This window comes from Dasypus novemcinctus, chromosome 3 (genome assembly GCF_030445035.2).
Source record: "Dasypus novemcinctus isolate mDasNov1 chromosome 3, mDasNov1.1.hap2, whole genome shotgun sequence".
Taxonomy (NCBI): Eukaryota; Metazoa; Chordata; class Mammalia; order Cingulata; family Dasypodidae; genus Dasypus; species Dasypus novemcinctus.
In genome coordinates, this window is record NC_080675.1 from 54,772,118 (window position 1) to 54,795,197 (window position 23,080).

At 39.2% G+C, this 23,080-nt stretch overlaps 1 long non-coding RNA gene across 1 annotated transcript in view; it reads left to right on the forward strand.

The window, feature by feature from the left end:
* Positions 1-12,059: 12,059 nt before the first annotated feature.
* The window catches only part of LOC131277929 (uncharacterized), a 29,302-nt gene continuing 18,281 nt past the window's right edge, over positions 12,060-23,080 (forward strand). Inside the window, exons 1-2 of the long non-coding RNA XR_009184990.2 lie at positions 12,060-12,153; positions 12,267-12,344. This is a non-coding gene — a long non-coding RNA (uncharacterized lncRNA). The remainder of the gene's footprint in view (positions 12,154-12,266; positions 12,345-23,080) is intronic.

Below are 23,080 nucleotides of genomic sequence, written 5' to 3' on the forward strand. Positions count from 1 at the left end.
CCAGTCCCTCCCCCGCAGCCAGACCCTTCCAGACTCAGCCCTCAGTCACATTCCAGCTTCCCCTCCCTGGGTTCGAACTCTGGACCTCTTATATGGTAGGCGGACACTCTATCAGTTGAGCCACTTCTGCTCCTGTTATATGTAGGTCTTTGATCCATTTTTGAGTTGATTTTTGTGTAAGGTGTGAGAAAGGAGTCCAGTTTCTTTCTTTTGGATATGGATATCCATTTTTCCCAGCACCATTTGTTGAATAAAGTGTTCTACTGAAGCTGGGTAGGTTTGGCAGCCTTGTCAAAAAATCACTTGTTTGTAGATGTGAGGGTCTGTTACTGAACCATCAATTCAATTCCATTGGTCTATGTGTCTCTCTTTATGGCAGCAAGATGCTGGTTTTTTGTTTGTTTGTTTGTTTGTTTGTTTTACACCACTATATCTAGGTATATGATTTAAAATCTGCAATTGAGAGTCCTCCAACTTCATTCTTACTTTTTAAGATGTTTCTGACTATTCAGGGTCCCTTACCCTTCCAAATAAATTTGATAATAGTCTTTTCCATTTCTTTAAAGAAGGCTGTTGGAATTTTTATTGGAATTCCATTGAATCTGTATATAAATTTGTATAGAATTGACATCTTAATGTTTGTTTAGTTTTCTCATCCATGAACACAGAGTGTTCTTTCATTTGTTTAGGTCTTCTTGGATTTCTTTTAGCAATGCATTGTAGTTTTCTGAATATAAGTGCTTTCCATCCTTGGCTATGTTTATTCATAAATATTTGATCCTTCAGTTGCTATTGTAAATGGAAGTTTTTTTCCTTACTTCCTCCTTAGATTGCTCATTACTTGTGTACAGAAACCACTACTGATTTTTTATGGATTACTCTTGTATCTTGTTACTCTGTTGAACTTGTTGATTAGCTCTAGCAGCTTTGTTGTAAATTTTTCAGGATTTTTTAGGTTCAGAATCATATCATCTGTGAATAGCAAAATTTTTACTTCTTCCTTTCCAATTTGGATGTCTTTTATTTCTTTTTCCTGTCTGATTGCTCTAGCTAGAACCTCTAGTACTATATTAAACAACAGTGGCAGTGGGCTTCCTTGTCCCTGATCTCAATAGGAAAGCTTTCAGTCTTTCATCATTGAGAAGATGATAGCTGTGGGTTTTTCATATATGCCATTTATCATATTGAGAAAGTTTTTTCAATTCTTATCTTTTGAAGTATTTTTATCAGAAAAAAGTGCTGTATTTTGACAAATGTCAAAATTGACACAAATTCTCTGTGTCAATCAAGATGAGTATGTGATTTTTCTTCTTTGATTTATTAATATGATGTATTACCCTGATTGATTTTCTTGTGTTGAACCACCCTTGCATGCCAGAGATAAAATTCACTTAGTCATGGTGAATAATTCTTTTAATGTGTTGTTGGGTTTGATTATTGAATATTTTGCTGAAGATTTTTGCATCTAGATTCATTCAGGAAATGGGCCTGTAATTTTCTTTTTTTCATAATATCTTTATCTGGTCTAGGTGACATTGGCTTCATAGAATGAGTTTGGTAGTGTTCTTTCCATTTCAATTTTTAGTGGCGTTTGAGTGAGATTAATATTAAATCTTCTTTGAATGCTTGGTAGAACTCACCTGTGAAGCCATCCAGTCCCTGGTTTTTCATTTTGGAGAGTTGTTTGATGACTTTTTAAATCTCTTTACTTGTGATTGGTTTGTTGAGGCTCTCTATTTCTTCTAGGGTCAGTGTAGGTTGTTTGCATGTGTGACAATTTGATATTATTTATGAATTCCAACTCCCGTCGCCACTGTCTCCACATCCGTGTTATAGTTTCTTCCGTTGCTAAAGTCACAATAATTCTATAGTAGAATACTAGTAAGTGCACTCTAATCCATATTTTATTCCTCCATCCTGAGGACCCTGGGATGGCGATGTCCACTCCACCTCTAACTCTAGAGGGGGCTTAGGTCCCACATGGCTGATGGATGCAATTCTCCTGCTCACAGTTGTAGACTCTCTCAGTTCCCTGGTGTGGTGGTTGACCACCCCTACCTCCCTGTTAGCCTACATGGGCTCCTGAGGTGACTTGTACCACCAATTGGGGATGGGTACCAGCCTCCATGGGGTGGAGTACTCTACTCACAGATCTTCCTTCTGTTCTTCCAAGGATGTGCAGGATGCTCTTCTGGTCTCCTGGAAGCCCCTAACAGGTGATTTAGATAGTTCTGGCTAATTACTAATTCCACTGTAAGATGAGCTGACTCTTGGAGTGCTGCCATTTAGCCCCTCCCTCCCCAATGTCACTGTCTTTTAAGACAGAACCCTGAGCTCAACTTTTTGGCACTTCTGGGCTCATGTTTTAGTTAATCAAAGGGGTATTGATGCCAAGTACCATAAAAGGGATGGTTTTTATATTGAGGATTTATTTGGGGTAAAGGCTATGAAATGTTCAAACAGAATCAACAGAGACGTTTTCTCACCAAAGTCAGCTACTATTGATCCCTGCTGTTGCCACATGTTAAGCAAGATGGTTGCTTATCTCTGCTGAGGTTTCAGCCTTCCCCTCTGGACTCACCATCTCCTCTTGAGCTGCTCCATGAGCCCAGCTTCTTGGGGCTTTGTGCTTAAGCAATCCTGTAGTCCCTTCTCTCCTTGCATACGGCTTGCATCTTAGGGCTTTTCTCCTTGCAGCTCAGCTGTGGGCAAAAAAAGTCTTTTTCGCTCACGTGGCAGAATCAAATATGGCAGTTCTCCTATTTCCTGTGTCTGTCCATGTGAGTCCATTTATATCAGACCCAACAAGGTGATGGGGACCCAAACACATTCACATCTCTCTGACATAGTCCAACCAAAAGCCCTAAAGCAACCCTAATCTAATCAAAGGTCCCTCAACTGAATGTAATGCAATCAAAGGGTACCACACCCAGAGAAGTAGGTTAGTTTACAAATAAAATATTTCTCATTTTCAGAGTCATAAAATAATTTCAAACTGCCACAGTTGGTATGCTCTGTAGTATGAAAACATGCCAAACAAAAACCTCAACTCTCAGATTGGCTGACTCATGAAATCATTAACCCAGATACAAAATCCTACTTATTACTCATACACAGGTAAAATCTCTCTTGAAAGCAGATTTTACTGTCTCCTTAGTGATTTCCTAAGCCCAACAATTGCTGTAAGGGCCATACATATAACATGTAGTGGGAACAGAAAAGTGGAAGCCCTTAGTTCTGATTAGGGTTCTTTTCACCAAAAGAATCAGCAGCTCAAATGTAGGAAATATTTCCTTTCTTTTATAATGGGAACTATTTAATAATTGCTCATTAATTGAAAGATGTAAGATGGGTGGGAATTTGATAGACTGGGTAAGATGAACATTTCAAAACATTGAACATGATATGAAATTAACCACATCAGTAGGGTGAGGAGTTAGACTGGGAGAAAGTCAGAAAGGCTGGCTAGTAATGTCAGTCCAGATTAAGATGGCCTGAAAGTGTAAAATACACACAGGAACAAAGACTGAATATGGAAAAAAAGAAGGCAAAAAACCTCAATAATTTTTATACTGATCGTATTAAAATGAAATTGTATTGGACATATTGGGTTAAATAAAATATTAAAATTAATTTCATCTGTTTCTTTACTTTTTAAATGTGGCTACTGGGAAATTTTAAATTACATATGTGACTCACATTATTTTTCTATTGGGCAGTGCTACTATAGAATGTTGGCAAAGGTTTTAATAAAGAGGAAAATGGTAAAAATTTTGAATAAGATATGATTCTAAAAAAGGAATGCTGTGGTTACTTGAGTACATATATGCACATTTTAGGGAAAAAATCTACAAGAATTATTAAAATTATAGATGTACAGAAAATATTTCTGTTAAATACCCAGTAAGAACCCATAGATTGACTATATCTCATTAATGCAATAAGAGTTGTGTAATACCAGGCATTGTACTTGGTGCTGGAGTTCAAAAAATTCCTCCTTCATATATTTCATTGGCCAGGGCTAGGTCACCAATCATAGCAAAAGATAATGGGATTACCCCATGGACCTGGAGGGAATAGTCTACCTTTCTTGATATCAAGAAATCTCAGGGAAGCAGATTTGGCTCAAATGATAGAGCATCCGCCTACCACATAGGGGGTCTAAGTGTTCAAACCCAGGGTCTCCTGGCCCATGTGAAGAGCTGGCCCACGTGTGGTGCTGATGCACGCAAGGAGTGCCCTGCCACGCAGGGGTGTCCCCTGCGTAGGGGAGCCCCATGCGCAAGGAGTGCCCCCCTCACAGAGAGCTGCCCTGTGTGAAAAAAACAAAGCCTGCCCAGGAATGGCGCCACACACACACAGAGCTGATGCAGCAAGATGACACAACAACAAATGCCACTGACAAGAATGCAGGCAGACACAGAAGAACAGGCAGGGAATGGACACAGAAAGCAGACGATGCGGGAGGGAGAGAAATGAAAATAAATAAATCTTTAGGGGGAAAAAAAGAAATCTCTTCCTGTTACCTGTACAAAATCTGGGCTTTTAAGCAAAAAAAAAAAAAAAAAAGGCAACAATTGCTATATGCAACAAACAGTGTCTGTCACTGTGCTGAGGTTAAAAAATAAGTATGTCACAGTAATCAACTTTATGATTCCTTAAATTAACAATTAAAAAAACATTTGGAAAAAAATCATTTAGTCTAATCCACATTTGATAAAAACTTCAACCACAGAAATGAATTTTAGTTTTTCTGGCATAGCACTCTAACAATGTGCATTTCATTTAGGCTTAGGTTAGGGAAAAAATGGGTTTCAAATGGAAAAAGATACATATAAATGTATGGGCATTTTTTAAAAATTTAATTTTATAATGCCAAGAAAATGGGTGTAGCTTACCACTGATTTTTTTGGGGGGGAGGCTCAAAGCTTTCTAGCAGGTAGGATATTCTTAGATGGAGTATACTTATGATTACATTTCCAAAGACGTAATAAAAGTCATGTCTTTCTCTGGTGACTGACTCAATTACATAGCCTCTTTCAGCATGAACTGAACTAGAGATTTATATCATTAAACACTTGTCCATCTGTATGTTGCCTGTCTTTTTAACGCTTCTAAGAAGGCATTTTAGAAAATAGAAAAGAGAGAGGAGGAGTCCATTGACGTGATTGAATAAGCTTTCTTGAACAAGAATGAGACCATTAAGTAATAAGTGGATGTGGACATAATTCATACTAACCTTGCACATTTAATACCATTAATTCGTCAAAACTAATAATATTAATTCATTCAAAAATGAGATTAAGCCCAGGCACCCCTTGCAGCCGTAATCTGTGACTGATGGCTCTGTGACATTGGGCAGCACAGTGCCGCCAGCAGAGAGAGCTGTGCATGCTTGGCAAATTACAATGGAAAAAAACCATCCACTCTCCTGTCTTCAGTTAAATCACCTTTTTTTTTTTTTTTTTAAGATTGCTTATTTCTCTGCACACCTTGAATGTTACATTTTAGTAGCTAAATCAATGATTTATATTTAATATCAACAGGGACGACTCACACAATTATTTTTATAAACAGCATTTAATGGAAATCAGCAGGTATGAAGAGCCCAGCCAGGCTCACAAAATGATGGCCACTGCAGTTGACATTATTTCCAACCATGGAATTCAGGGGTATCAAATGCAGCAGGCTGAGGATGCTGCGACATGGTACATGGTGTCACTCTTTCCCCTCCTCATTTCCCTCTCTGGCTCGGTTAGGAATATATTAACATGCATGCCTATTTTTCTCCAGTCTTTTCTCTACTTTCAGTCTTTCTGCAAACAATTACTGAGCAGCTCTTAGAAGGTGCTGGGCAAATGAAGATGAAAAGGAAAAGGCAATCTTACCCATGGAGATGTTTTCCTATGGAAATGTGGGCACAGAAAAGAGCCCACAGATCCACCAGAGTCAGGCAACTCCAGTGTCTAATTCCAGCTGGAATTAGAATAACTAACTGCGTGAACTTGGGCAAATTATTTAGCCTCTCTGAAACCTCCATTTCCTCCTCTGTAAAATGGAGATACGAACCTCAATGCTTGCAACATTGTCGTGAGAATGTGATGAACTAAAAGTAACACAATGCATGGAAAATGGAGATTATTTAATAAATGGTGGTTAATATTGTTATCATTTTTCTTGTTGTAAAAAGTACCTAGTAATGTGCCTGTGTGAAGTAGATGCTCCACATACAGTCACACTCTTCTTCCTAGTTATTTAAGATGAGAATCTTCTCAGAGCTAAGCTTAGGGAGTGATGAAGAGAGAGAAGACTGTTTTGGGCACAGTCCCTCTTTGCCTCTTTCTCTCCTTGGTGAGCTTGCTCTCCTAATGCTCCTATGTCTTCTGTTTAAAACAACTGCTTTCAGGACAGAACCTGAAATTTCTCTGAGTTGAAAAATGTGGATAAATGACTGCTAAAGGAATGAAGCTCTAACAGTCAAAGTTTAGTTACTAGCATGTGGGTAGGAAGCCTTCTGCTGCAGAATTGTCATAAATAGCATATTCGTGTGATCTTGAAAAATTCTAATTGCTTTCTTGAAACATTTTACCAGGACCTCCACAAACTCTCCTGGGTAGAATTAATGTACCAGTTAGAGTGAATGGAGGCGCCTAGTCACACATTTTTGCCTTTCTTTATTATTCCATGGTTTTGAGAACAGGCTCTGTAGTCAAACTGCCTGAGCTTGAATCCTGGCCTACCACTCTAGCTGTGTGGTCCATTAGCAAGTTATCTAACCTCTCTGGGCCTTGGTTTTTCTCATCTCTAAAAGGAGATGGTAGGAGTTCCTCACAGAGTTGTTAGGAAGTTTAAATGAGATATTTTTTTCTTCAAGCACTAGAAGATTGCCTGACTTAGAGTAAATGCTAATGTTTTTCATCATCACCCTCATTACTATTTATAAAACATCCCTCTTTCCATTGTTTCTCAATTATACTAATGCCATCAGACCTAGAAAAGGCCTAATTCAACACAGACCTTACTACATTTGTGGCAACAGATTAGTGTTCAAGAAGGAGCTTGAAAAAACACTTATCTGCTCTTTGAGAGAGGAGGATCCTCTACCTGCTGTACCTTGGAGGGCATGGCCAGCACGTGTTACTCCTTCATCTGATGAAACCTTGACGATCACTTCTTCAGCAACTCATTTTAGGGTTGAGACAGGATCAGAAAGTGTCTGGAATTTATCCAAGGACACCCAGGAATTTCCTGGTGATGCACGATTACAACCAGGCCTGGACCAGAGAGTCGCAATGTAACCCTGCTCCCTAGAGCTCTGGGAAAACTGGCTCTGCCCTCTGTTCCCTTCATTGGCTCGCTACCCCTGAAAGCGCACGGTTCGTGAGAATTCTCAGGACAGGGGTGGTGTTCATATTTTCACGGCCTCTCACTTCCACTTGGTCTATGTCTTTGCTGCACTGCGTGATCCCAGTTGTGATGCAAGCTGCATCTTTAACTTCATAGGAAACTCACTCATAAGCATTTGCGATCAAAGAACATTTTCCTGACATTTTATGTTTTATTTTGAGAAAACACTGGGGATGGGGAGTTTGAGGAAATGACAGACCTTACCATTCTTAAAATGCCCTGGAGAATTTCACTGATAATATACTTAACATAATCCCTAATTTTTAAAATCTTGAGGTGTCAAAGTATAATTTTTCAAACATTAAAAACATGACTCCCATATGAATATAAAGTGAACATGTGTTAAAGATTTAACTCATTAAATGAAGGAAACAGTAGGATGGTAAAGATAGCTCAAAGGAAAATTTAAGGAATTAAGATTTATATTGTTAGCCAAAAGAATACCCAAACAAGTTTGTTGATAGATATAAAACTGTTTAATTTCCTTCAGGGCAACAAAATCTTTGGGTTATCTTTTCTACTGGAAAGAAACTTACAATGAACGTGTACTTTCTCTTGAACAGAAATAGAGAAGTTAATATATACCTTCATAGCCTCTGGTCCCTCATCAATAGTAAACAGTATGTTAAACAACAGTACAATCTCCCATAAAATTAGTCTTTGGGCAAGCCTAGCACTTAATGATTCAGTGTGATGCTGAAGACAAGCTATGCAGTTATCCTTTTGCTTTTTCCCAGTTATTTCTTCTTCCTTTTAAAATTTTAAAATAAGCTCTCGTTGATGCTTATGTTATTTTTCCGAGGACCACAATTTGAGACCCACTGATACACCAATAGGTGGCTAAAGGAAAAAAATCTTTACAAGTGGGCCAGTGTGATCTGGTGCAAAATTAGAAGGCTACGCCATCCCCTAAAGGTCAAACTTCTCTATGCCCTTTCTGCCTCAGTGCAGACCATTCTGGCTCCTTTTTTCCCATTTTCTCTTTCCTACATCCAACTCTCAAAAGTGCTCACAGATCTTGTTATCCTAATTCACCCTAAGATACAAATTAATCATAGCAGGTATTCCTCTCAGAGACCTTTGCATTTCAACACGAAACAAAACTTTATAGCAAATAAATGAAATTTGAATAGTGAAAAGGTATTAAATTCAATGGGAAAATTTTTGTTGGGAGATGGTGGCAGGAGCACGATCTTACCAAGAAAAGAGGCCCAAATAGGGAGCATGAATTCAGATAACCTCAATCTCCTATATGTCTATCTTCCAAATAACCACTTATCGTGTCTTACCTTATATGAGAGTACATTATCTTGCCAGAAAGATTGGTATCCTAAAATTCTTTTGCTTAAAAGGAGGATATTTGCCCCTTAGTATTAATAAATGGACCATCGCCTTCTCCGTCTGGTACAGTCAAGCAGGCTGTACACTGTACAACTTGAGAAGGTATCATTGACTCAGACTCTGATGTGGATAATACTGCCTGGAGTTGGTCAGCATGATGGCTTGGATTGTAGAAATAATTTTTATCTTAGATATTCTTTTATCACTTGTTCTAGTTTCCTAATTGCTAAAAACAGATACCATAGAATAGGGTGCTTAAACAATGGGGATTTATTGGCTCATGGTTTTGAGGCTAGAAGTCCAGAATCAAGGTGTTCATAAGGCGATGTTTTCTCATGGAAGACTGTGGCATTCTGCGGCTGGCTGCCAGTGATCCTTAGGGTTCCTCGGCTTTTCTGTCACATGGCAATGCCTATGCTGGTGTCTTCTTTCTCTTCCAGTTTCCATTGACTTCCAGCTTCTGGTTGTTCCCAGTGGTTTCTCCTTCCATGTCCAATTTCCTTTGCGTATAAGGACTTCAGCCATATTGGATTAAGGCCCACCCTCATTCAGTTTGGGCACACCTTAATTAATAATGTCTTCAAAGGCCCTGTTTACAAATGGGTTCATACCTGTAGGACATGCTTCAATCCCCAACACCCCCATACCAATTTTATAGATACAACTCCCTAAATCTCCCTCCTATTGATTCCTCTCAAACCTTACTGCCTCTCTCTACATTAAGCTTTCTTCCATCTCTCACTTGGACTAAGACTGGTTTCTTTACCCATTCTCTACCTCAGCCCTCACCTTTTCCATGTATTGTCTACATTGTGCTGGAGTAAACTAAGTCAAATCTGTTCAAGCTGCCTTCTTTCTTGCTCCAATTCTGCAGTGACTATCCTTTTTCCACAGGTAAATTTTAAATCTTTCTTTAAAAATTTGTATTTACAAACACGTATATTTACTTTTTCTTATTTACTTATTCTCAACTGTTTTTCCCCCTGTCCTCCCAACCCTTCCCTTCTTTTAATCTCTTATTTTATACCTCCTACTCTCAGTCAAAAAACAAATTCCACTCTTTGCCTCATGCAGAGAAGTTCACACTTTTCTGATGCCTGGATACCAGTTAATGTCCAGATCCTTGGGCAACCGTATGCTATAGCAGGCATTTATACTACAATATTTTCTCAAAGACAATTTTGTTTCTAGGATAAATTCCTGTGACAGTTGTTAGAATTAAAAAATAATGATATTACGTTTATAATAAGTACCATTTCTAAGTACTATGTATGTATATAACATGGATTATCTCCTTACATCCTTTAAAATTCTAGGAAATAGATTATTATCTGCATCTCACAGGTAAGAAAACTGAGGCCAGAGAGGCTAAATAACTCAACTAATTGGTAAATCCCAGATGTATAGCTTCTTCTGAATGAGTATAAAGATGCTGTTCATTATGTTATACTGCTGGAGAATCCTTTCACCCAAAGTTTAGCCTCAATAAACTATGTAAAGTTAAATACAAGTTTCTTTCTGTCATGTGCTTATAGAAGAACTTTTTCCTTACAACTGCTTTATCAATGAAGTAATCACACAAATCCTTCAGGAGCAGCTCATGACTCAGGGCTACCTCTGGGTGGCGCAGGCTTTTCACCACTGGCCTGGCTAACTGGGTGGACATGGGCAGGGCCGGTGCATGAGAATTTTGATGCCTACCCCTGTGGAGGGGTGTTCTTTCTGTGGTGCTACATCACTTGTCCTGCTCTCAGGCCTCCACCAAGGCCCTTCTTGTTAGAACTGAGGGCAGGAAACAGAAGTTTATTTTGGCTTTAATTTTTTAAATTAATGTATTACTTAACTAAATTTTCTAGGGGATTGTACCTATTTTTTTTTTGGCATGCTGTTTATGATTGATTAGGGCCCAGACTCTATGAAGTTAGATGTAACTTGTCTTTTGGAAGGTTAGTTTCCTTTTAATTATGTTATCTATTTCAGTGTTTTGAATGAGTGAAATAAAAACTCACCTTGTTTGAGTTGCACAGATCTCAAGGGATTGTGCCTGGTGTTGACCCCTGAGCTGATTGGGGGCATTTCTACAATAGTCTTTGGGGTGCTTGGTAAGGGACACAGGGATCTGCCCTCTCAGTTGGACCCCAAATTAACCTTTCCTGCATGGACAGTATCCTATATTGCAATGTGTGGCTTTCCTTTAATGGGCTCAAGTCAATATATTTTTTTCTTCTTATTTTTTAATCTTTTGGACAAGCACTTCTTGGAAGTACTAAATGAAGATATTTAGAGACCTGAAATTCTGAAAAAAATCTATTTTGTCTCCATTTCCCAACTATGTAATTCAATATACCATTCTAAATCACAAAATAATAAGGAAATCCAATGAAGTTAAGATCTTTCCATTGATGACCAGTTCAGTGTCCTTTTGAGATATTGATTTCTTAGGAAAAATATTTTCTGGGGCCCTTGCTTGTGCTCCATGCTTAGAGAGCCTATTGTGAAATCCAGCAGTGGTTTTTTGAGTGCCTATCACATGTCAGTCATCTTTACCAGTGACACAAGAAGGATTATTCCCCAGTTTCTGCCTTCCAAACACTCACTGCTTGTTGGGGAAAGCAGACTTGTTTGCAAATAAACATAGGAGAGTAGAGGCATGTAAAATGTGATGTGCCCACGAGAAAGCAGAGTTACAGAGTCTGCCTAAGGGAAGGGCAGAAGGGATGTACCAGAAGAAGCTACAGAAAGCAGGTGACATTTAAATGGCGTTAAAGGTTGAGGAATTAGAGGCAAACCAACAGGGAGCAGCTTCCAGAAAGGTACGCTGGGATGAAGGTGCTAGGTTTGTTTGGAACAAGGGAAATAGTTTGTTATGGGAGTAAATAAGAATAGACTGAAGGTGAAAATGCAAACACAGATTTGGACTTGATCGTTAAAGATCTTGATTATCAGGCTGAGGGATTTGTGTGCGCCCTAGTAGCAGGGAGGAGCAGATTGGTTATGTTTAAGACAAAAAGTTATAAATGAACTCTGAGTTTTGGATCACCTGGGCAGGAGGGTAGAGAGTGGAAGGAAGTTGGTGGACCTGGAGGTAGGGAGATCCATGAGTCTGATATGACCCCTTAGGTATGTCAAGGACCTGGGTTAGAGTTTGGTAATGTGGATGAAGAAGAAAGGAAAGGCGTTGGTGGTAGAATGGGGAGGAAGGGCAGCCCACTGATTACTGTGTGGATTAGGGGTCAGGAAGAAGACTCAAGGATAACTCAGAGTTATTAGACAAGAGATGACAAGTAGGTTTCATCCCAATTCTAATTCAGATTGAATGGCAGTGACTGACAAAGCACAGCAAGGAGGTGGAGAGCTGGCTTGACCATCTTGCCAAAGGCACAGAAGGAGCAGCCCACTTGCCAGGTATTTTCAATTCTTTCCAGACTACATTATTGGTTGGCCATGGAATAGGCCTTTGTCTTTAAACTAAATTCTCACTGTTTTCTAATAATGATGATTTTATTGGTCACCTTTAGCACGAATGCTAAAGATCAGAAGATGTTACAAGGTAATACAGAGCCAACACAAGAGCAACTGCAAAGCTGAGCTCAAAGGTAAGTACTGTGGGATACTAAAAATACTAGCAAAGTAAGAAAACACATTCCAGGGAGATATACAACTAAACTTACAGCTACAATTAAACTTTTTCAGACAATGTAAATGAAGGAAAACTTGGGGAAGGGCCTGTTTTAAAAATTTGACTATAAAACTCTCTTAAAAAGTATAAATCTGTGCTAATATATTCTCCACCAGCCAATATGGCTATTGAATATCTGAAATATGCTTAGTCTGAATTGAGATATGCTGTGTGTGTAAAATACACACCAGCGTCTTAAATACTATGTATGAAAAAGAAGGTAAAGTACCTTGGCAATTTTTTTATTGATTGTGTGTTGGAATGATAATATGTTGTATATATTGGGTTAAATAAAATATATTGTTAATTTCATCTCTGTGTTTTTATTTTTAGAAATGTAACCACTAGAAAATGTTAAATTACATAGATGGCTCACAGTTGTGATCCACATTATATTTCTGTTGAACAGTGCTGGGATAGACCTTCTAGAAAACTGGGAAACAAAAATATCTAGTTGGTGGAAATATACCTGCAATTTTTATACCTTAAAGACTCTACTTAACTGACCAAGAGACTCATAACTATTTATTCCCCCTCAAAGAGGCCCTGAGGAAACAGGTAGTTTCTTTCCTAGCCCTGACTGAATCTTGGCCTCTGTTTTCCATTACTCCAGATTTATTTACCTGAGGGTCAGAAAAAGAGGTTTCATTGTTAAGTGGAGGTAAGTCTTAGCAAAGTAACAGACGGGGCTCTGTATCTTTCTGCTGTGACGTAGGTGATGGGGATGCTCTAAATGATTTTACAGGATACAATTTTAAGCCTCCTGAATTGACCATGCTGTACTAAAATATCAACAGGATTCAGTTAAAACCTAATTTACAAATTTTAAAAAAGCAATGGCTGACATTTCATTCACAAAACTGAAACCACAACACCAAACACATGTGCTATAACACTAAACAAATCAGAATTGGGGCAATTTCACATATTCAGGAAAAAAATGACCAAAAAGAAAAAAGAAAGAGGAAGCACTGTATTTGGAGGCAAAACCTGTGATGTCCAAAGAACGATTCTCTGTTTGTAAAATTGAAATACTCTATTAGATGTTAATTTTGCAATTTGCTGGTGCTACTGCTGCTCAGGGTGAAACACAACCAAGGGTTTTCATTTCACTATAAGCAAGCAACAGCTTGGTCTCCGAGTGCTAGAAACAGCTATCATGAATGAACAATAAGCCAGGGAAAATTCCTAAAGTAAGGGCAGAGGGACACAGTTTTTGGATATTGACTATTTATAGACTCTCCTATTGAAGAAAGAGTCCTTGTAAGGTTGACCTCAGCCCCCCTTGGCCTTAGCACCATGCCAGAAGACAGTTCCCATCTCAGGGAAAACTTGGTTCTGTTCCTTTACATTTTCCCAAAGCAAAAGTCCTCCTTTCAATCTTATCAATAATAACATTTGCCTCCAATTTTTACTGTTGGTCAGGCATTGAGGTAGGAACAGTTTATACCAACTAAGCTTTCTTTTCAGCAAATTTTTAAAGTTGGGAAAGATTAAATCCCATTTTGAAGATAAGGAAAATGAAGCTCAGAGAAATTATTGGTTTATCAATCAGAAATGCTTTTGGCTGCCATTGGGGGCTTAGCCAGGTTGGGATTTATTTGGCTCATGAAACAGGACATCTTGGGAAGGCAGTCTAGGATTACCGTATGGGCTCAAAGATCCCAGGAACTCCAGCTCTTTGTGTCTTTTCACTCTGCCCTTCATAGAATGTTGGCTTTCATCACCATATGGCTGCCAGACTTCTAGTGGGAGAAGGACACTGGCAATCGAGCTTTGTCCCTCTTAATTAAAAGTTTCCCCAGAATCGCAGCTAGTGTTTCATTGGCCAGAACATGTCGCATGGCTACCTCTATCTGCAAGGAAGGCTAGGAATCAGCATTTTTAGCTGAACAAGGGACACAAAAAAGAGGTTTTATTTATTTATTTTAGCAAGGAATCAAGGGGATGATTAGGCAAGTAATTATAGGACTTGATTCTAGGATGGTTTGATTCTAAAGTCCATTCTCATGTCTTCAATACTTTGCATCTCCTGAGGATCCTACTTTATTTACCATATTCCCAGTGATGGGAAAATAGTAGGCACCCAAGGTTTGTTAACTTAAGGAACCATGTTGAAATCCCACCAGGCAGGGAAGCTTTGGTACCCTCCTGTGTAAGCATCTTCCTTATAACTTCCTTGGATTACAGTGAATGCAGTGTGATCAGCTGCTGTTCAACTGCACAATATTAAAATAGACTCTGCTTAGGGAAATTTAAAAAGGGCAGGGATGCTAAGCCTTAGCACTTTGCTAAGTGATGTTTTAAAAAGGCTTGGAGACCATTTACATGAAAAGATTTTTTTTACAGCTAGAGATAGAAAACAATTCCAAAACTACTCTTCTGTCCTCCTCCATTTAAGCTTTTACTAATATGTTTTTAGCCCCAAAGACTTGCTTCAAATCCTTTGCCTTTAAGTAGAAAGTTATTGGGACTAATCTTCATATCTTTGCTAAAATGACATTTTCCCCTTAGGAGTTGGGAGATACTAGTAGATGGAATGAGAAATAGTTTAGCAATTGCGAAATAAATGGGTGATTGTGAGTGAGCCTGCATTTATTCACACACATACACATGAACATTGGAGAGGGGAAGGTTTTCCTGGGATTTTGGGTTAATGGGGAAGACAATGGATTGCAGTTCTAAGGAAGGAGTGGTACTACTTGTCATCAACATGACATTCTTCTATAATAGCGATGGAATCCATCATAAGGAAACAGTTATGGATTGGTCAGACTTTCTGAGGCAGCCACAATTTAAAGTAAGCTAATCCTGTTGCAGAGCAAATGTTCAGCAATGTGTTCTGATATATTTTGTGTGAGATATAACACCTTTGTGGTGACCTACTGGCAATGTGTGGAACGTTTTCTTTTAAATGGTCTGAACCCCTTTAGGTTCAGCATCTATGAGGGATTCAAACTTAGCCATTCCCTCTTCTCTGCTCTTTTGTTTTTCCATTCTGTATAGTAAGTTTCCGGGAGTGAAATTCACATTTCCAAGCCAAAATCCTTCTTTAGTTCAGATCACAGAGCTTGGGGTCCTCACAAGGCCAGGCAGTTTTTAAAATTGAGAGTTTTCTTGTACTTGCTGATGATTAACAAATAAACAACACAAGTTCATTTTATCTGAAATAGTATTTGGTTACAGATATGCTAATCAAAAAGATGTAGTTATAGCTTTTCACCTAAATAAAGTAAGCCAAGAAATTGTTTTACTTTATAAGTATTGTTAATAATTGCAGAACAGTTTGGATTTTATCATATAAATAACATACATTTAATTCAACTCTATGGGCTGCTTGGATATTAACTAGGAGTATTTTTTTTAAAGATTATTTTATTTATTCCATCCCTACCCCCCCAGCCCCCCACCACTTGCATTTGCTGTCTGCTCTCTGTGACCATTTGCTACACATTCTTCTGTGTCTGCTTATATCCCTTTGTTGAATCATCTTGCTGTGCCAGCTCTCCGCAGCATGGGCCACCAGCTCTCTGCTGCATGGGCCAGCTTGCCTTTACCAGGAGGCCCGGGAATTGAACCCAGAGCCTCCCATATGGTAGATGGGAGCCCAACAGCTTGAACCACATCCGTTTCTCTTAACTAGAAGTATTGCAACCACTGTAAACAATTATTGCACAAATTTATACTCACTAGTCAACTATATAAATTTTTTTTTACATTTGTTTCACATCTTATACGAACTATGACATTTTTAATTGAAAAATGCTCACATTATCTTCCTACAGAGCAAGAAAATGTCATTTTGCTTAATTTATAATAAGAAAATATTATCCCATGGTCTGTTTTGCCCTTCCTCCCTCACCCCCCTGGGGACTTTGGCTGAAATCTGTATTTTAAAAGATGTTACAGTGAGGGAAGCTTTCTTTCCAAGGGGCTGCTGAAAATTACAATGGACAAGACTAAAAAGGTCAGTGAATCAGTGCTTAGCCTCCTCTAGTTAGCCAGCTCCAAGTTTTCAGTCCAACAAATGCCAGTTTGGGGATATTTCTACAAATTGGCATTAACGGTTTCTGAAGAAGCTCCTTCTATAGTCAGTACTATGCCATCTCAACACACTCTTTATCTGTAATCCTAGGATGGGCTCACATGTGACTAGTTTGTGTGAAATGTTTTCATTTCCTATTGACTGGTTGTATACTTCCCTTGCATTAATCCTTTATTAATGGACACTTTCTTTGAGCTAGCTGAGATCTGAGTTGTGTTGTCTTTGTGATTCTAGAAGATTTTATTACTTGGATATCTTTGTTTTCATTATTTTGAGATTTTGGGATTTTGTCTGTTTCATTGATATTGATTCTCTCAGTTAGAGATGGGCTGGCCTCCCACTGTTTCTGTTTGTATTTGATCTACAAACAGTGGGAGGGAATCCTCAGGCTGTAAATGCTTTGGTTCTATGCTTCAACTGGGAAAGGGATGGTAAGGGCCATTAGCAGCTTTCCCAACAGAAAAGAGATGGATGGGGTTTTAAATCTAGTTGGGGACTTGTACATTGTCATTTAAATGACCTCAGGTTATTGTTTTGGGACACTAATTTTAGAGGGTAATATGGGCTTTCGAAGAGCTCTGGCAATCAATTTCTGAGAAATCCAAGGAAAATCATAGCCCCTTTAGTTGTTAGTTCTCCCTCTTCCTGACAAGTGACTTTGGGCAAGTCTTTTTGACTTTCTGGTCTCAGCTTCCATATCTCTACAATGAAGATACTAGACCAGATGATCTTTAACTTCTCTCTCCCCTTGGTTAATAGACGGAAAGAAGTCCCAGCATTGAAAATATACTAGCCATATGGCTGCATCCAGGTACCAGGTAAAATTCAGATGGCAGTGAGGAGGACCCTGATAGCCCTCCACTTGAGATTCTAGGTATTTATTGTCTTGTCATCCAACTAATTGTCAGAAAGATGTCCCTTTCTATTCAAGCTCCCCTAGGATCTCAGGATAAGTAGCTGTCCATTGTCCTACTTCTGGGTCTTTCCATTTTTTCTGCTCTGCCCTTCTGTATTATATCCCTCTCCTAGATATTTATTTAGTCTTTCATTTATTAAACTTTTTTTGAGCCTTTATTATACACCAGGCTTTCTATGAGGTCCTAAGGCAATAGTTTCCCAGCCATAATGTGCATCAGAATTATCTGAAGATATATGATTTAAAGAGTAAATTTCTACCCTGGCCCCTTTCTTTATTAGTATGAAGATTCCCAAAACCAACCTGAGTCCATTCTATTCAATAGAGTTGGATGGGGGTGGGAATCTGTGATTTAAAATATGGCCCTCAGATGATTCTGATGTAGGTGATCTGGGAGCCTCAATTTGAGATGCTGTCCCAGAGGGTTTAGAGAAAGGACTCACATGTAGTCCTTGAGCCTGGGGAGAAAGATAACAATGAGTTGAAGAAAGAACTGTGAGGGCTAAAGTGCAGGACCAAGGAAGAGGGCCTCTGGCCAGGGAGCCAGTAGGGGCTGGTCTGATCCATGCTGCATTCACAGACCTTGGATTCTGTCCTCTTAATAGGAAGATATCATACGGACAAGCCACAGTCCATATGGTAGACATATGGTAGGCAGAGGGTTACCCCAATATCAGGGTTAGATCAATATTGATCAATACTTATCTTACCCTTGTAAGATCAGTTCCCTAAACTAGTCTGGGTACATTGCTGCTCAGTTTGTTCTGCCTCATCTCTTCTTGTCCATCTGGAGAATCCCATAGAGTTTTCAACATTCAATTAAATATGTCACATTCTGGGTAAAGTCTTTTCCGATACCTCAAAAGCCCCATTGATGCATCCTTGGTGCATCACGGCATTTTGTGCCTGCCTCTATTTGCTTGTCTCACCCAGACCGCCAGAGCTGGCAATGACTCTCAATCTTAGTATCACCTACACCTTGCTAGGGGCTAGCATAAGGCAGACACTCAAAAAATCTTTCTTGAATGGATGCCTGAGGGAAGGAATAGGCAACGGCTGGATCCCTTCACATAGGTAGGAGCAACCTGAGCAAAGGAAGTGAGATGAGAAGATTCTTCCCTTCCCCCCCAGCGTAACACTCAATTCATCCCCCACTCTAAAAAGGGTGAGGAGCAATGGGATGTGAACATCTCACTGTGAGGATCGCTGCATCTAGCAAGCTGACAGATACAGTTCCTCTAGAACTCACAGTCCCAAAGACAACTGGGGCAAAGATAGAGCTAGCCAACAAAGAATAGAAATGAATCAAGTAGTAACAGCTAACATAAAGTACTTTCTGTGTGCCAAGCCCTGTTCTAAGCACTTTATATGTAGTAACTTATACCTTATCCCTATTTAACAGATGAGGAAACTGAGGCACAGAGTGTTTTGCTAACTTACCCAAGGGTACAAAGCTCAAAGTGGCAGAAGTATGACTCAAACTCAGGCAGTCTGGCTCCAGCATCTGTATATTTAACCATTAAGCTCTAGTGGTTCTCTGTTAATACTGGAAAGTGTTCATTTTATGGCAGAAAAAGTGTGGAGAGAAGGTCATCATTTGTGCAAGACTCAATGTTTTCATTTTGTAGGTTTTTATTTCACTGAAAATCATTAATCTAATTTCCCAGTCCATTTGCAGTCAAGACTCATCATCATCCTCAGTCTTTATTGCCACCCCCAATTCACTAAGTTGAGGCTTTTAGAATTCAACATTTTTGCTTACCTCTTCAACTGCTACAAGGAAAGCAAATTGACCATACAGAATCCTTTCCAGTACTTCAAATGATTTTATAAAATAAATTATTTTAGCTATTTAAGCTTAAATAATTTTCAATGATAATTGCTTAATGCTCTCCACTGTGCTTGCTTTTCTTTACTCCTTTCTTTGCTTCAAGGTTCTCATGGGAAAAGATTTAAAATTATTGCTTAGAATGCTCTTTTCCTCAACCAAGAGTAAGAAGCATTATATACACCCAATAACCTGTTAACTCACCTTTTCCATTTAAATTTTCAGAAAAGTTACCCCATGCTTAATATTTGCAAGCAGTGGTATAAAGAAAAAAGCTTAGATATTGATGATTTCTTCAGGAATCAATGCAAGTGAGCTTAGGGCAAACTGGCAGGGCACAACACACAGGAAAAAATCATTATGAAAGGTGGAAAGGAGATGTTCTCCCCCAGGTAGCCTTGGCTGGCAGTGAGATGGGGGTAGGGGCAATGAAGAACACCCAGATGGGAGGCCTGGTACCACAGTCTGCAGCAGACAGCTATCTCCTCTGCCCTAAATTCAGTGCATCAGCAATTAAGAATCAGAGATTTTGCACTTTTACACGCATCAGGGATTATGCATTAATGTTAATGAATTTCTCAAATGATGCCTTAAAGAAGAAGGGAGTGAAGGAAGGAAGGAAGGGAGGGAAGGGGGGAGGGAGGGAGTAAGGGGAGAGAAAAAGAGGAAAGGTGAAGGGAGGGAAGAAGGAAAGAAAAGGAAGGACAGAAGACCCAGAGAGGAAAAACAAAACAAAACAATCCACAAACATATATATGGAAAGATGGCAGAAAGAAATGGCAACCCTCCAAAATTCTATGCATTATCCATAATGACTACTCATTTTTTCAATGGATAGAGAAAAGCAATTTGTTTTGTTTTTTGTTTGTTTTATTTTTCAGTCTTTAAAGATTAGTGCTAATGGACTCAGTCTAAAAGTTTTCTTGGACTGGGGTGAGAGAACAGGGGATGGTTTGGGGCTTCTCTAAGAAGTACAATGAATTAAAACATGCCAAAGCTTTCCAAACTTGGCTCTTGAAGGAGACAAAACAGGTCATGTCTGGTAAGGAGGTGGTGGTGGTGAGAGCTGCATTTAGTGCTCTATAAACAAAGTTCTAGTGAAAAAAAGAAACAAACCCAGACTGTGTCCTTCCAAGGATCCATCTACCCCAATATGGATGCATTATTCTCACAATATCTATAGTGGAACTTTGAAGGAAGTGCAAAAGTTGCTGTATTAGTCAGTCAAAGGGGTGCTGGTGCAAAATACCAGAAATCAGCTGGTTTTTTAAAGTGTGTTTATTTGGGGAAGAAGCTTACAGTTACCAACCAGGTCATAAAGCGTAAATTACTTCCCTTACCAACGTCTTTTGCCATATGTTGGAGCAAGATGGCTGCCAGTGGCTGCCAGGGTTCAGGCTCCCTGGGTTCCTCTCTTCCTGAGGTTCATTTCTCTCTGGGCTCAGTGCCTCTGTTTCCTCCACAAGGTCAGCTGTAGACTGTGAGGCTCTCTAGGCTTTGCCTCTTTCAAGGCCAGCTGTAGACTATCAGGCAAACAGTTCTGCCTCTCTCCCCAGGACTTCTGCTGTGTCTAAGGAGCCATCTCTGTTCCTCTGTGTTCTTCTGGGTGTTCACTTTCTGGGCTCTGCCTCAAAACTCCAGCATCAAAACTTCAACTCTGTCCTTTGCCATGTCTTTTATTTGTGAGTCCCCACCCATCAAGGGACAGGGACCCAACAGTCTACTGATGTGGCCCAATCAAAGCTCTAATCATAATTTAATCATGCCCAGGTACAAACCAGTTAACAAACATAATCCAATATCTATTTTTGGAATTCATGAGCCATATCAAACTGCTGTAGTTGCCTTCTCCCAAATCATATTCATGGATTATGGATGCTCCCTTGAAGCAATATGCTATTTACTGCCAATATTTGTTCTCTCTTTCTTCCTTGGTAGTAAGAACCCTTATATTTAGCTAGGCACATTGCCACCTAATTAAAAGAATACACTTCCCAATCTCACCTGCAGCTGGCCAAATGACTGAAATTTGGCCAATGACATGTAAACAGAAATGTTGTATGTAACTTTTGGAAAGAGTCCTGAAAGGGAGGAGTTATGCTCTTTTCTGATTCTTCTTTCTACTAACAGGGAAGTAGACATGATGGCTGGAACTTTAGCAACCAAATTGGAATGTGAGATGACACACAAAGATGGTACAGTAGCAAGCTAGAAAGTACTTTGCCCCTGATGACCAGGGAGCCACTCTACCAGCCTTCATTTGCCTTCTCTTGACTTCTTTTTTTTTTTAAGATTTACTTATACCCACCCCCTCACCCCCCATCACCAGTTGTCTGCTCTCTGTGTCCATTCACTGAGTGTTCTTTTGTGTCTGCTTATATTCTTATTAGGTGGCTCCAGGGACAAATCTTGGGATCTTCTGGAGTGGGAGAGAGGCTATTATTCTCTTGCACCACTTTGGCTCCCTGATCTGCTACATCTCTTATTATCTCTTCTCTGCATCTCTTTTTGTTGCATCATCTTACTGTACCAGCTCTCTGCATGGGCCACCACTCCGTGTGGGCCAGCACTCCATGTGGGTCAGCTCTCCACATGGCCAGCTTGCCTTCACCAGGAGGCTCCAGACATCGAACCCTAGACCTCCTATATGGTAGACAGGAGCCCAATTGCTTGAGCCACATCCGCTTCCCTTGACTTCCTTTATGTGAGAAAGAAACCTCTATTTTACCACTGTTTGTTATTGGTTTTTAGTTTTTGTTATTGTTGTTATTACATGTAGCCAAAGCTAATCCTAACTGATGCATCTCCTTTTCATAACTCATTACAATTCTGTTAACTATAATATTAGATAAATCTTTTGGGGGAGGGGAAAGTTAGGACAGATTTTCCCAGATACCTAGAACTTAGGAACCTACTGATACACTGAGATATTTTTGTGCAAAACAGAATAGCCCCTTTTGTGTTTTGCACAAAAATCTATAAAACAATAACAAAAAGCCCAATTAAATTTGGTAGTCAAAGATATAAGACATAAAATGAGAAAAATCTAAATGAAAGATTTTCCTGAAGGAATAAATTATTGACAATTCAATATCCTCCTTCCTTTGCTCCAGAAAAGGAAATCATTCTGATATTTCTATGTTTAATAATGAAAATGGCCAAGTGGCCTTCTGGTTCCCAGCAATAGCTGACATTAGTCCTATTATTTTAAGACTTATTTTATTAGTGCAACCGAGCTGCCATTTCCTCTTGCACTAAGTGAATCGAAGCCCTCAGCTGGCATGCATCACATTTTTTGATGTGTGAAAAACTGATAGCCAAAACAAAAGTTACCATTGCTTTCTCTCCTGAGACCATACACATGATTCAATATCTGCATTGGAGCTGTCAGGAAAAAGCCAGCTCAGTGTTAGGAAAATAGTCCAATACCATATCCCAGACACAAGATGTAAGTCTTTAAAACATTTTTAAAAAGCATTTTACACTTTCTGCAAGCCAGTGGAGGATTCAAGTAAGAAGTTGACTAACACCTAAAAATGGGCTTTAAAGAAAAATCCAACACCATTGTCAATGCCGTTGACATTTCTTTAGAAAGTTGATTGATGAATTAGGATTTTCTAGTGAAGGGTCACAGGGTATTCCTCTACAAGACTAGGGGCATCTCATTCTGATCATGAGTAGGTGGTTCTAGGGTTGAAACAAGAAACACGCCTGGGATATCTAATGCCATTTTACAACAGTAAATGCAGTTTGGTACTTGGATCTGGCAAAGAATTAAAAAAAACAGCTAGCACTTAAAATGCTTGGTTTTTAGTTTGTGCTTAACTGTCTATTTTTCTAGATCAGTTATGGTAAATATGTGGC